This window comes from Pinus tabuliformis, chromosome 8 (genome assembly GCF_031772625.1).
Source record: "Pinus tabuliformis cultivar Carrire ecotype Pingquan chromosome 8, CPIR1, whole genome shotgun sequence".
Taxonomy (NCBI): domain Eukaryota; kingdom Viridiplantae; phylum Streptophyta; class Pinopsida; order Pinales; family Pinaceae; genus Pinus; species Pinus tabuliformis.
The window spans coordinates 1,299,019,997-1,299,033,213 of NC_142294.1; positions in this window are offsets into that span (position 1 = coordinate 1,299,019,997).

The window sequence follows — 13,217 nt, forward strand, 5'->3', positions numbered from 1 at the left end:
TTCGTGACTTGCAGTTTCAAGCTTCGAGGAGCCAAATGAAATTTTCTTATCTTTGGGACCGGTTTGAGTGTAGCCTTAATAAATCTTCCCATCCCAAGAGAAAGTTTGAGATAAAGCCTCGCTCAAAATTCTTCGTTGATGAAGCTGTTCAATCTCATGTGGAAGTGGGCATTATCTCAACTAACTATCCACCTTCCTCTTATTCAACAACTCCACCACTACACAGTGATGTTGAGGATCATTCTTACACACCTGTTCATCCTTCACACCCTCCCAACATCACTTCACTCAATTTTTGCACAGATTTCATTGTGAGTCCTTCGAGTCCTCATATGCATTCTTTTCTATAACCTCCATCTTCACACCCAGGTGTTCCTCCGGATGATGTTGTCTTGTGTTCATCCATTCCAGACTCTTAACTTGTTGTGAACGAGGAACAACCCACTGATGGAGTTGATGTTGAAAAACCAACATGCGTTGTCATTCATGAAGAGTATGAGTGGGAGCTTGAGCATCAACACTCGGCAGAGGATGAATCCCTTTTGTCTGAGCCCCCTTCATTCTTTCCTAACATCGTTGATGAACCTGTCATCCATGACTTTTCATGTGTGTCTTCATCCATGGATGCACCCATTGTTGATCTTTCGCAAGACACACTGTATGTTATCCCATCATCCAAAAATGGAGAGGACTAATCATTCATTGAAATCCACTTGATCTTTCATCTGCCTTTTCCAAAAATGCAGAGGGTGAACATCCTTCCTCCTCATCTACCCCTCTGTGTGATTCATCAAACCATGAGGATGCCAACCAACATCCTGAATTTTCTGACCTTGGTTGTCGTGATCTTTTAACCTCGTCATCCAATCACGATTTTGATTCACTCATTGTTCCATATAAGCCACTAGTCTATGAAGATTCATCTGTCAATGAAGTCGAAATCCCACAGACCGTTGAGGCACTTCAACCCGAGCCGATGGTTATGTCAAGTCCTCGCTACCTTGAGGTTGGTTTTTCTTCCGATCAAGAAATTGTTCAAACATTCAAGGCTCCTCATCACTCATTTGTATGCACTCAAGATCAATCTAACACTTATATTTTACTTCCTCCACTCAAAATACATGATCCCATTGCTCATGCATTAGAGGAGTCTTACATTGCAGGCACTCGTCTTTGTTTCTTTCGTTTGCTTGCATGTCACAGTCAAGAGTTTGCTTATCCTTCAAAGTTGCATGTAGTGTCACACAACACCATGATAAGTCCACGGACTGCTCGTCATGCACATGCACTCACTTATCTCCCGTGGGAACTTTGAATCATGAAGTGTGGTTGTCTTCATTGTTATATCTTTCTTGCTTGTTGGTTCACACAACTGGGTTTCTCATGGACCAAGCCTTCACCAACATGGGTCTACTAATGTGCCGATGGCTACAATGGAAGTATCACTTCATGTAATCAATCCCATGTACTGTTAGTGTAGGAGTAGGAGTAGTGTTTTCTTTCAGTTGTTTGCTTGCATGCTTGTTTGCTTACATGCTTTGTTTGCTTGCTTGTTTTCTTGTTTGTTTTCTTACTTGCTTTGCTTTCACTTCTTCTTATGATTTTGCTTTGCTTTTATGTTTGTTAGTTCGTTTGTTTTGTTTGTAGGTTAGTCTTGCATGAAACCATGTATGACTCTTGAAGCAAGTTAAGTAAAGTACAAGAGGGCTTGTACAGCTATCAATACTTGATCATTTGTCATCTTGCCTCTATATGATGAGCTTGCTACTCTTAGTCCATGATATGTCGAAGGAAAATACATATTGTTCAAAGTGAACCTTGGGGAAAACACAACGCTTGTGCGCTAACTAGTGTCACCTTCTCTAGTCGGTTGTTTTTGGGTTAACCCTTGTCAGCCCAGTCAAGTAGAGAAAGGTGAGGGGGAAAACCTTAACAGGCACGTCATAGATATAATAAACTACTTCTCTGCTAGAACAACCTCTTCTACTCTCAATAACTCGGGATCCCTCTTCCGCCTTTGAAATGAATAAGTGTTATGCACAGTGAAAATGAAAAAAATTAGAAGTCAAAAAAATTCAAAATGGAAAATGAATAAGGCAAAAGAAGAGAAAGGCTTCCTACGCAGGGACGTGATGCACGTAACTCCATCGAGGTACTAACCAGGCTTGCTGGCAGTGGATCCATGCTTGTGTTCCTATGTGAATCCATTGGGGTACTGTCCAGGCCTGCTGGCAGTGGAGCAACACCAGAGATGAAACTAAGACTCTGACGACTATACTGCTTGTGCACCTATATACCCCTCAACCCCAATCGAAACAACTATCCTGCCTTGGTTTGGAATGTGTGTCAATCGACCAAGAGTCTAGCAGATGCTACATGTTACAATCAATCTATTGTGAAGCCAAGATGAGCTGAGATCTGAATAATACTTCCGGAGGTGTTAGACTTGCTTTTCACGAACAAGGTCCATTCAGAGAGTTGGAGTTCTACCAGTGTGTCGCCAAGTGTTGTAGCGGCTACAACCACCCTCCAAAATTTTTCCTTAGCCTATTTTGGAGCCTCCCTACCAACCTTACATAGCACTTTGTCTTGCTTCGTCAAGTACTCAAGCTTCAAGTGTTTTCCTCGCACAAAGGCAGCCTGTCGATCACAGTTGATCCATTCCCCTCATAGGCTGCTCACCCAGACTTGGTCCAACTACAAGCTGAGCAGATTCCCCTTGAAAATTGCGCATTTCTAGAGGGAAACCAACCTTCCCTCCAGGAATTGTGCAATCCTCTTTGACAGCCTACTAGGCTCTAGGATTGCGCAATCTTGCCAGCCAACCGTCCCAATGGGATTTCTGCAAATTTTCCCAGCAGTAGGCTTTTCAGCCCGAGATTTGCGCAAATCTGGGCTACAATCAATTACTCTGTCTAGAAATTATGCAAATCTCCTGGGCAGCCAACCCAGCTCCCAGCTAGAAATGCGCATTTTTCTCCAGCAGTCGAGTAGTCTCTTGCATGTTCAACTGAGTTGACCGGTTCCCTCTGGGACTGAGCAAAATGGACTTGCATGCATGGGTTGCTTCTCCCAAGGCAGCATGCAAAGGCATCCCTTGTTTCATGTATCTATGTTTAGCAGTTGGAGGTTACATGCAAGTAGCAATTCTGAAACCTCCCACCAAGTGTCACTTACCCTAGATTCGTGGCATGCATGTCACAACCTCAATGTTATCAAAACTCATCAACCCAATGCCACGGATCTCATTCCTCACATCAACCTTGCAGCTCTAACATCCCAGATCACATCTAGGGGTAGTGGGCACATTCAACTCAACTGTTTTGAGTAAGCCTATTTCCCATGCCTTGTGCTGCATTTCTGTCACTTTTTGTGTTTCATTGTACAAGTATTGTTTGCTTTATTTATTTGAATGCTTGCTGTCATTTACATATATACAAGCTTTTCCTAGCTTTGTTTCAGTTTTTGTTGCTATCTCACTGTTGTCACATGCATGAAACTTTTTTGCACAGATGTTCGCCCAACCGACAAACTGCCTCACCCACATGCATGTTGATCTGTTTGCTGAATCTTTCATTCATGTTTTTCATGCACTATCAATCACTTCTTCTATCACTTAGCGTTGCCATGCATTCACTGACTTAATTGCTTTCAATCACCCGTCGGCGAGTTAGGCCAACCTTGGTCGGGGCTCTACCTTCACCAACGATACAATGTGTAATCTGGGAAAGGAAGGTTCACCTTCCTCTCCAGATTTTGCGCATTCATGATCAAAACTTACCTCCAGGACTGTTTTTCACGTTTCTGGAGGACAGTAGCTGCTTGGCCCAAGAAATTGCGCAGATTTGTCCCTAGGTCAGTAGTCCTTCCCAACTGGAATTGCATATTGCGCAATCCCAGCAATCAACAGGTAGACTGGACTATGCATTACGTAGTTCAATCAGTCATCCAGTCTCCAAGTAGCCAAGACTATACCTTGAGCAATCTTGGCAGTCGATCTCCCGACCTCCCAGCCAAAATTGCACAATCTTCATGATCATTCACCCAGGTATGTTGCAAGTTAGTTCTCGTGTTCATTTTGGTTTTCGACTGACAGATTTCTTGTTATGAGTGTTGCCATGTCTCTAGGTATCACAGGTGTTCATCTTCCTCTCAACAGTATAGGTACAATGGTTTCTAGGAGAGTGGAGATGAGGACGTCATTCAAAGAACGCTTGGGGATGCAGTCGATCAAGTGTCTATGAGCTTGCCTACTCACGAAAACATCAAGTTGTTTGTAGACAATGACATCACAGTGATCAGAATCATGAACAGTAGCTGAAGACAACATACCAAATGCAACGAATGCAAGAGGAGGGTTGTTGACAACGCAGATGCGGAACAAGGTTGCAAGCTCAAGCAGGTCCATTGATGATGAAAGAAACTTTGGATACTCTGGATATGGAGTGACAACATGACATGAAGATCGTGCAAAGACAAAAGATGTAACAAAGAAGGAGTTTCATGCATTGAAGTAGCAACTCAGTAAGAACATGAAGCTATGTAGACAGATGAATGAGTTGCAGCAGTATCAAGAACAACAGTGGGCGCAACGTGCAATCGGGGATGAAACTGCACCTGGACAAGTTAAAGATCCATCCCATCAGCTAACATGAAGCAGACATGGTGAGAATTGTGGTTGATCGCATGCAAGGGATTCAACAACATGCATTTCATTGTGCACACGCATGCAATCCAACCCATTCAACACACTCACCAAGGCGAATACAAGAAGCAAGTACAACTAGAGAAAAAACGGGTACTTCAGCAAATTGATGCGCATGACCACCAGCACCCACTTGAAGATCAGCACAGACACTATGCATCAGTTTGCTTCTGGCTCATCCGCACCCAAGAATACCATGCTCATGTTAGTAGACAAGTTGTATGAAGGGGCCAAACCAATGCACTGTTTGCAACGGAAGCAAGAGTTCGCTTTAACAAGATGTCACCATGAGGTGCATGCACACCATCACAGACGACCAAGCTTGGCATCAGCTCACTAGCTTAACCATCACAAGCATGTCAAAGAGTTGGTCTCACCACAGCGGACCGAGTGTAAGTGATGTCTTGCAAGGCTTGCTCAAGCCATTTCATCTCACATGATTACATGTGCATTGTAATGTTGAGTCATGTCAAGTGTAAGTCAAGTGTCAACAATTGGATGTAAGTCATAGAGTAGGTGAAGAGTCATGAGGGTAGTTGAACTGTCATAAAGGGGAATGTCAAGGGTCACCCCACCCTTTGTTATAAATAGTCCCTCATAACTCATTTTATAGGCTTTTGGTCAACCAAGCTTCTACTAAGGCTATCTTGAAGAAGGCTTGGACAGTATTGTAACACGCCTTAGCTTCTCCACTGCATAGAGCTAGTACATCTCTTTGGAGGAGCAGGTGGATGTTCCTGTAACATTCCACTGTTGGGGCTAGCAGGATTACATGGATGTATTGTATGATTGTGACTTACACTTCTTTATATAATAAGAGGCAACACATTTTCATGCATATGTTGTTATTGTAGTTGGATTCCTCCAGTTGCCTTAATGATATATTTTGTTAACTTACGTACTTGTGCATGAACTGATTCACATGCAATTATATGAATCTTGTTGTTAATGTGTTGAATATGTTGTTAATGTTGTCACCGTCTGTGTCGAATACTCTGTCGGACATCATACAGACCTTTCACATGAACCTTGTTGTAACAACTATCGCACTCGTCTCGAACTGATTTATGAGGGTTGTACGTGTTATCTTACCTTATATGATGTGACTGCTGCATCCAAGTGGACTGCGCCACCAAAATTTGTGCATGTCCTTTTATGTTGTGTGTTCCTAGCCGAGTTAGGACTAGTCCCTTTCAACTTGGAACTCATCTTCACCCCCTTCCCCCTTTTGAACAATTAGAACCTCTCATACACCTTCCTTGACTCATTACATCAATCACACCTTTGCTACAGATAGAGTTATCTTACTTGCCTCTGTGTGACATTGAAGTCAAGGCATTACCTTACGACCCACTGTTGGGACTCCTACACCAAACCGTCTGAGGTCTAATTGGGACTTCTTACTGGGGAGATCCTGTTGACATGTTGGTAGGTCCAACACCGTTAACAATTTATTTTATTTTGGAATATTTTGGGAATCCTTAATGAATATAAAGATGGTCCATATTACTAGACAATAGAAATTCAGCTAGAAGGATCAATTTTTTTTAAATATATGTCTCACTCTTTCTTTTTCATTTTTTCCGCCCTTTCAAGTGAGGTTGAGTCTAATGGAGGTTAATGTCAATGTTGAATGGAAGAAAGATATGAGGTTGAGTCTAATGGAGGCTAACGCCAATGTTGAATGGAAGAAAGATATGCTCACCAATAAGATGTTATATAACCAAAATTATGCTAGGACCCACTTTAAAATAGTTAAATTCCCCAAAAGTGACTCCCATCCTCTCAACTCCTCCAATAAATAGTGTCAACACTAGACATGGGTGTTGTTATTTATCACCTAATTTCAATTCCACCTAAATATGTTCTCCACCAATAGTTTTTTTTTAGGTAGCATCATAGGTAGCAAGGAAATGAACATCATCGCCATTTTCATTGTGCGAGCTTCTTTTGAAGAGTTATTCAGATATGCATTTTATCCCTCTGCTTCGTAAATGCATATGACCTGCGATTTCCAGTTGACAGAACTTTAATTAGTCTCTCTACATCTGCATAATTACAAGCCATATAGCAACTGCATAATTACCGGGCATAGACCAATTCCGTTTAGTGAAAATTTATCAGTTGTAATTTGGTAAGATTATTGCATTTTTTGTTATTGGTATATTTTTTTCAATGATAGAAAAGTGAAAACAAAAATCATTTTATTTTAGGATGTGAAGTCTTTAAAGATAGTTGTGACAGTTATGTAAATATCTTGACAACTAACTCTTGGGATAATTTATTTAGTCAACAAATTATTGAGAAATTAAAGGCACACATTGTCAAATTGCGTAGGAAAAGGGCAGAATACAGAAATCAAATGGTCAGACAATTTGCCTTGGGCATCCTTATTTGGATTGCAGATTCCCAAAATATTCCAGAAATCTGCAATAGACTTAGGCTTAGGGCATGGGATGGTTCGTACCATAGGCTATCTTTTACCTCATGGATGTTAAAAACATTTCTGACTAGTGTAACTGCAATTTATTTAGCACCAACATAGATCCATCTTAAATGTTTATCTAACATGAGCTGAGAGGGATCCATTATTCATGATGAAACAATAATTTTACGTGATGCAACAATCATATTGCCAAATTATAATTATTGTGTTATGGCATCATTAGATCATCAATGGATCATTCTATGAAGAAAATCCAAAAAGAGTGGATGCAAAGAAGCACGCAAAACTAGAGAAGGAAGATCATCAAACCATGACTCTAAATCAAGTAAACAAAATGCAAGAAAAGGTAGAATTTTCAAAATTTATATGGGGTTTGCTTTATTTTTTCCCAAAAATCAAAAGGAATTGTTGAGACCTCAACAAGAACTTAACTTATAAACTCTTATTGTTACCCTAATCATGGTTAAAGTTAAAAGACTTGTATTAAAATATATAGAATCATGAGGAGATTATTGAGTTGTTCGTAAATTAGAAAGGACCAGGGTTCATATATCAGAGTTATTTTAATGAACATTTTTTTTGGTCATCTACAATTTTCCTACTTGAAACATAAACCCTTATCAATTCCAGTTAACTCTCAACTCCCAGAAATTTTAGAAGAAATTAATATGGTGTGAGATTTAGTTCACTATCATAGTAGAAATTGGATCCCTTTACCTAAATTAAAAGAGTGATTTAAACTCGTCAACTCAAATAGAATAATCCTTAACTAGAAGAAAGATCTTATCCAAAACACTCTTTTGATAAGTTAATCTTGTGATCTCTAGTCACTTGGCAAATTGATTGAAGTCAAAACAATACAAGGCCTTAAGGAAACATAAACAAATGGATTCCTATAAGTGGCTCCATCATAAACATATGTTGGATGCTCATATAAACAAGATGCGGAGACTAAATTCCAAGTACCCAAATTGTGTAGCATTTATAAACATATTGTTCAATCAAATAAGGCTTTTTCTCTTAGTCTCTTATCCTAGGTGGGTATATTATTTTTGTTGAGTAGTCCATTTTTGAACACCTATTTATCAGTGGAATTGGCCAAATTTCAAAGATAACATCCCCCCTAGCTCATTCAAGGAATTTGGAGATATATGAGTCTCTTAAAGAAAATAATTGTTTAAACAATAAATAAGAGTTATGCCTTTATAAATAAAAAGAAAGAAAAATAAATTTTAATTGTATTTTTGGCTTATTTCCTTATATTTACTCAAGTGTCAAATGTAGCGCCTATTGGATGTGGAATTAAATTTTGTATCCAATGAGTGCCCACTCTATATGCTTTTGAGTAGACCTTAAACCTTTAATTTCTTAATTCTTTCTTGGGATGCAAAATTTTGTTCTTTTCTCTAGGCTTCATTCATACCTGACACTTTTATATTTAATGTAGTTAAATCCTCTTTATATATCATTTCATCATTTTCTAAATATTTTTGTAAAAATTCAATGAGATAATATATTCTAATCAATAAATTAACTAAGGTCATGGTTACTTCCCACACCTCTAATATTACAACAATTCTTTGTTTATATCATCAGTGACGAACTGCCAGATTGTGACTAACCAGCTTGACGTTACTATGATCCTTGAACTACTTTCTGATATATCTTCTAAAACATGGATTGGAATGAAAGTGATATTGGTTGAACAAATAATGGCTTTGGTAACAATGTCACTTCCAATTCCTTTATTATTTGTCTCGAAATTATAGTTTCTATTCGCTACTTAGAAATTGAATAAGTCAATGTGTCTCCATTGTCTTAATGAAATTCAAAGAACTTAGACAATTTTGTTTCTTTGATGTTTATTTATGATTTCACCTTATCAACAACCTCATCATTTTTTAAATTAACCTTTTCAAACTATATCTTCTTTGAAATTTTACCATATACTACATGATGTAATGTTGTAGATTCAATTTCAAAATCAATAGGTTCTTGTTGAGTTGATTCATCAACAATAAGTTAGATTTCCAACACTTTCCTTTTAGTCCAATCTGGTATCTTCTATGTTTCAAAAAATACCATATATTTTCATTACTTAAATGTTCATATCCGTAATTGTTCCCTAGGTATTCTCTTGTGTGATACTTCTTTTCTTTCCTGAACCAAAATAAGCAATGTGAGCCTTTTCCAAATTAATGTTGGTGTGATTTCTATCACTGCCTTCACCAACACCATCACTGCCATTATTCCTTGGTTCTTTTCTTTGAGATTGAATCTTGGATGTAGAATTACTCTTCTAGGATTTCTATAGGGTAGAACCATCACTTTCAACAAAGTGTCCGTGTTGTTTATATGGCCTATTAGTACTATCTAAGCCACTAAGGTATTCATGAAAAGCTTGATTGGTCATAGGTAAGACATGATTGTCTCCTCCACCTTTAACATATCTTTATTTAATGACAACACTCTATCTAGTAGAATTAAGATGGGTATGAGAAATAGTTTTAGGGTTGAAACCCTTGATTGTTTCTAACTCATTGAATTTGAAACTCTCCAAATAATCAACATGTTCATCAATGTTTGAAATAAGACATTGAAATGGCCAACTCTAATATGAAAATGATCCAAGTGGATATTGTTGGCCACCCGCCAAGTCAACTTGGACCCCCACCATTGTTTCTTTCAGTTTTTTAGTTTCCTTAATTGTAGCACAGTTTACTATTTTTAGCAGTTTTTCGGGTCCTGAACTTCCAGAGTCATTTTGAGGCCGTAAACAAAGTTTTTTGGGAAAACTAGGAGCAACATGGGTCCATGGACCTATGTTTCTCTTCCCAAAGTAGTAGGTCTCAGATAGATCTTTCTAACGAGATATTGTGTGTGTCAAACGGAGATCGTATGCCAAAGTTACAACCCCGGGAAGTTGATGTACCAATTTACCCAAATGGGGCCCACAGTTTGGCGTTCCATCTTCTAGGGTTAGGTTTTTGGATATTTAGGGTTTTCCATTATTTCTCAACAATAAATTGGCCTTCGAGCCTCATTGTAACACAGTTCAGAGGCATGTAGCTGCCACATCTCTTCTTAGAGATAAGCTACCATCGCCCTAGCTAGTTTATTTCCATTTCTGTTTCTAAGCATATTTCAGTATTTCACAATAATGAAACGAAGTATTATTTCTACTGCATCTCTATATGTATGGTTATATCTATAATTTGTTACGTTCCTATTTAAATCTGGATCAGTGGTATCAGAGCGGTCTGCTCTTTCTTTGCATGTCCCGAACAAGGTTGGGATATAAGGAGTTAGGGCTTGAACTAGTCGAACCTTTGCAAGACCAGCCTCGCAAATCCCGACGGCCTCCCATGGCAGATGGAAAGAAAGATGAGGAGACAGGAGATCCTATCAAAATCTTTCTTGAAGAGGCCCTCAAGTGACAAAGGAACGTGATGATGGACAACTTTGCCCAGATCCTTCAGTGGCTACTAGGGGCAACACATCTACTTCCAGCAGCTACTCTGGAAGCAACACACCCTTTAAGGTACAAGTTAACTTTGACATTCCCATATTTGAGGGTCATATAGATGCAGACGCCATAGATAAATGGTTAAATCTGTTAGAAGGATATTTTTCTATTCATGATTTTTCCAGCTGGGAAAAGATTACTTTCGCTCTTCTCAAAGCGACCCCCCACATCAAGGATTGGTTGGAAACCTACTGCAAGCAAAAGGATGAAAGTACGAGCTTGCTATTTTCAGCCAAACCCACTTGGGATTCATTCTGGACTGCCATTAAGGAGAAGTAATAACCTGTCGGAAGCTATGAGGATCAATACATAAAGTGGACCACGCTCCGATAAGGAAGGGACCAAGACATGCCAGAGTTTACCAATATTTTCCATACCCTTCACACAAAGTTGGGTATCAAGGATTCGGATCAGGATTTGGTACTCAAATACCGTAGCTGCCTGCACAAGTACATGCAGGAAGAAATATAATTCATGAACATCTCCTCGCTCGACACGGCATACTGATATGCCGTCAAGATCGAGAAAAAGTTTAAACAGAAGCGAGACTTTGGATCTGCGAATCTGAAGCAAGGGAAAGAAGCCCCCAAACTGTAGAACAAAGGACAAAGCCAAGGCGGGGTGGCCCAAGAAAACCAGCCAAAGTTGCAAGAAAAGAACAGCGTTGCGAAGCCGAAAAAGAACACATGAAAGTGTTGTGAGTTCCATAAGAGCTCCACTCACAACATAAGTGAGTGTCAGGCCAAGAAATCACTGGTGGCCGAGCTAAAGGTTTCAGAGTCAGATGCATGTTCTGACTCTGAGTCAGAACCCGACAAGGAGAATGACAAAGGGAAGTAGATTATCGATGCGAATCCCAACACCACCATTGCCACCATGAAGATCCAGAAGGAGGAACCAGAATATCCAAAGGAGGAGGAGTGTCTCTTCCACCCCCAGATGTGGGTAAAGGGCTCCCTGCTACAGTTCATTGTCGATAGTGGGAGCCAAAAGAACCTCATTTCGACAGAGGTCATGAAGCGGCAAAGCTTACCAACCACAGCACATCCACAACGTACACCATTGGGTGGCTTCACCAAGGACGGGATCTTTGCATAAGCCAGCAATGTCGCCTCCCATACAACATCAAGCCCTTCACGGATGAGGTATTGTGTGACATTTCTCCCCTTGATGTTTGTGATGTATTCTTAGGACAACCGTACTTGTGGAAGTGACATGTTGTGTATGAACCAAGGCCCCATGCTGTTATTATTACTTTGGGCTATAAGTTGTACAGGATATCGGAGGTAGCACCGCCTACCGCCATCTCTTTGGTTACTGCAAAACAATGCAGTAATCTCATTTCCAAAACCGGAAAATTTGTTTTCCTGATGATATGCCCTCAAGGAAAGAAGAATACAGTGGCCACAACCTCCAGACAGGGCCCCTCAGCACGACAACTATATATGGACAGGGTCATTGAGGAGTACGAGGACATCTTCACCTACCTCGCAGGGGTTCCTCTACACTGTCAGGTCAAGCACTCCATCGATCTGACCCCAGGTGCACTGCTGCCAATGGACCAATCTATCAACACTCCGTTCTGGAGAACGATGAAATCAAGAGGAAGATTCAGGAGTTGTTGCAAAAATGTCACATTCATCCGAGTTCATCACCCTATGGGAGCCCGATCATGTTGGTACAGAAGAAGGATGGGACTTGGAGACTCTGTATTGACTATCGAGTGCTGAATAAGATCATTGTCTGTAATAGGTACCCGATCCCACAGATTGATGACCCCCTAGACCAACTGAAGGGGGGGGAATATTTCAACAAGATCTATTTGAATTCAGGCACTAGGTACCAATCGAACCCTCCGATGTGTGGAAGACTACCTTCAAAGCCAAGGAGGGCCTTTTCGAATGGTTGGTTATGCCTTTCGGATTGACGAATGCTCCTGCAACCTTCCTGAGGCTAATGGATGACATCTTGCAGCCATTCACCAACTCATTTGTAGTGGTATACTTGAATGACATCCTGATCTTCAGCCAGAGGTTGGAAGAGCACCTCCACCACATCCTACAGGTTCTCCAAACATTGCAGCAACACAAATTATGTGCTAATTTGGAGAAATTCACTTTTGGCATGACCTAGGTTCAGTATCTAGGATACACTATTGATGAATGGGGGGTGCATGTGGATCCAGCCAAGATCCAAGTCATTCAAGATTGGCCATCTCCAACCACTCTGACAGAGCTCTGCAGCTTTCTAGGTCTTGCCAACTTCTACCGTAGGTTCGTGTTGGGATTTTCTCATATCACTTGGCCCTTGAGTCAAGTCACCAAGGGAGGAATAAAAGAAAAATTATTTTGGTTTGAATCTCAACGGAAGGCATTCACAGAGTTGAAATATCGCCTCTACTCAGCACCAGTGCTCGCATTACCAAACTTGCAACAACCATTTGAGGTCGAGACAGATGCCTCTGACTATGTTATTGGGGTCGTCCTTACTCAACACAAGCATCCAGTAGCATACCACAGTGAGACACTTTCAAACACAGT